The sequence below is a fragment of the Microtus ochrogaster genome, linkage group LG9 (assembly GCF_000317375.1).
Source record: "Microtus ochrogaster isolate Prairie Vole_2 linkage group LG9, MicOch1.0, whole genome shotgun sequence".
NCBI classification, from domain to species: Eukaryota; Metazoa; Chordata; class Mammalia; order Rodentia; family Cricetidae; genus Microtus; species Microtus ochrogaster.
In genome coordinates this window covers 37,427,978-37,430,229 of record NC_022034.1, presented here as the reverse complement: position 1 = coordinate 37,430,229, position 2,252 = coordinate 37,427,978, and positions in this window count along the sequence as shown.

The following is a 2,252-nucleotide window of genomic DNA, read 5'->3' as shown; positions in this document are numbered from 1 at the left end:
TACTTTTAGAGAGTGCGAAAGGTCTTTCTTGAAGGCTTGGTTTAAACATCTAGATTGATACCTGACTGCCAAAGCAGCTGTAGCCTTTCTTGTCATTGTGTTTCCTTTCCCAGTCAGTTATGGGATCAGGAGAAGAAAGACTGTTTTTTTTTTTTTTGTATGTTGTAGATCTAACAAAACCACAAATTGCTCACAGTCTACCCAATGAATGACGAGTGTTTAAAATCGACCTGAATTAAATGAAGCAATTGATTACAAATGCTAGACACTCAATCTAGAAACTATACCTCAAAGAAAGAGACAGTGAATGACTGTGGACTGCCCATTTTGAATGAGAGGGAACATGTGTTGTTATAGCCATCATGAATTATTTTTGAGGGTTGACAAAATTTCAATGTCTGTGAGCATCTTTGTGAATACAACATGATACAATATCATTTGCATCAATATTTCTATCCCTGGAAGAAACAAACTCTCATAACAGAAGCATAAATTTTGTTTTAATCTATCATGAATAAGAACACTACTGGTAGGTAGGGAAGATCACATAGAAAAAAATTCTAGGTAGGAAAATCTTGAAGCATGCGTAATTAGACATTATTATATATAGGAAATATCTAAGGAAGATTGGCATGTTTGGTTTCTGGTATCTATACATAAAATATTTCATATGAAGGTTGGTGTGGGAGAATGGTCTCTATTCTGTCAATTATATTTTAAATAAACACTGAATGGCCAGTAGCCAGGCAGGAAGTATAGGTGGGACAACCAGATAGGAAGTAGAGGCAGGTCAATGAGAGCAGGAGAATTCTGGGAAGGAGGAAGCCCATTCCTCTGCAGTCCTGCCCAGACACAGAAGAAGGAAGATGTGATTGCCTCACTGAAAAAGGTACTGAGCCATGTGGCTAACATAAATAAGAATAATGGGTTAATATAAGTTATCAGAGTTAATAAGAAGCCTGAGCTAATGGGGCAATCAGTTTATGATTAATGTAGACCTCTGTGTGATTTCTTTGGGACTTAATGATTGCAGGAATTGGGCAGGACAGAAAACTACAGTCAACAGAAGGTCATAATACTGCAGGTTTTGTCTTAAAAACCACTGTAGGATCAAGATAATGCAATTTATTACTTTCCTAGCAAGAAGACCCAGTAGCCTTATCTCTTAAGCAGCAGGAAAATGTTTTGCCGAATGGCCAGTGAGTGCTGCTAAGGAGACAGATTTGAATGTTGTCTTGCTGCTGAGAAAAGAACATAGCTGCACTCTCAAAGAAAAACCTCATTCTGTTTCCACCTCACAGGATGGTGGTTCTTCCCCAGCCTTTCCTCTACAGTGAGATTAGTTACAGAAGCTTACTAGTGAATTTCACCATTTGTCATATTCACCTTCCGTGCATTGTCATAGACTACATAGAATAATAGAAATAACATAGACTCTAAACATCCCCATTCATCTAAGTGATAGACCTTTTTTATTTTAAATGCTTTAGAGATTTTTATTATAGCTGTAGAATCGGGACATAATTTTTTTAAATTTGTTTTTTACTGTTCATTTCTGGACAAGAACTTAATGTTAACTAAACAAAAACAATGATTACAAGGTATAATATAAAATATTGATACATCATGATCTTCCAAGAAACCATTATAGGCTTAATGTGACCTCATAGTCTAAGATACAGTGCAGTTTGCTAAGCCTGTCCATTTCTTCCTAGTGGGAGACACAAGCAAATTACAAATGACTAAGAAATAATAGTGGTGTAAGAAATAGTGGTCCCAGTTACATTCTGTGGTTGTGATAAAACACTGACCAAAACTTGGGGAGAAAAGGGTTTATTTGGCTTATAAGTTCTGATGATAGTCTCTTACTGAGGGAAGTCAGGGCAGGAACTCAAGCAGAGTCAGGAACCCATGAAAAAACTGCTTACCAGCTTGCTTACCATGACTTGTTCAGCTCATTTTCTTATATGATTTAGGACTACCTGTACAAAGGTGGCATGATCACCCATATCAATCACTAACGAAGAGAATTCATACAGACATGCTCACAAGACAACCTGATGAGAACAATTCCTTGTTGGGGGTTCTTTCTTCCCATATAGTCTATATTTATATCAAGTTGACAGAAACTACTCAGTACAATGGCTAAAACAATTTAACAGGTGAATTCATTATTGATAAATCATGAGGCAAAAACTCATAGCCTCAGAGGCCTCAGGGATCAAAGGAGGATCCCAGCCGTAACAGAATGT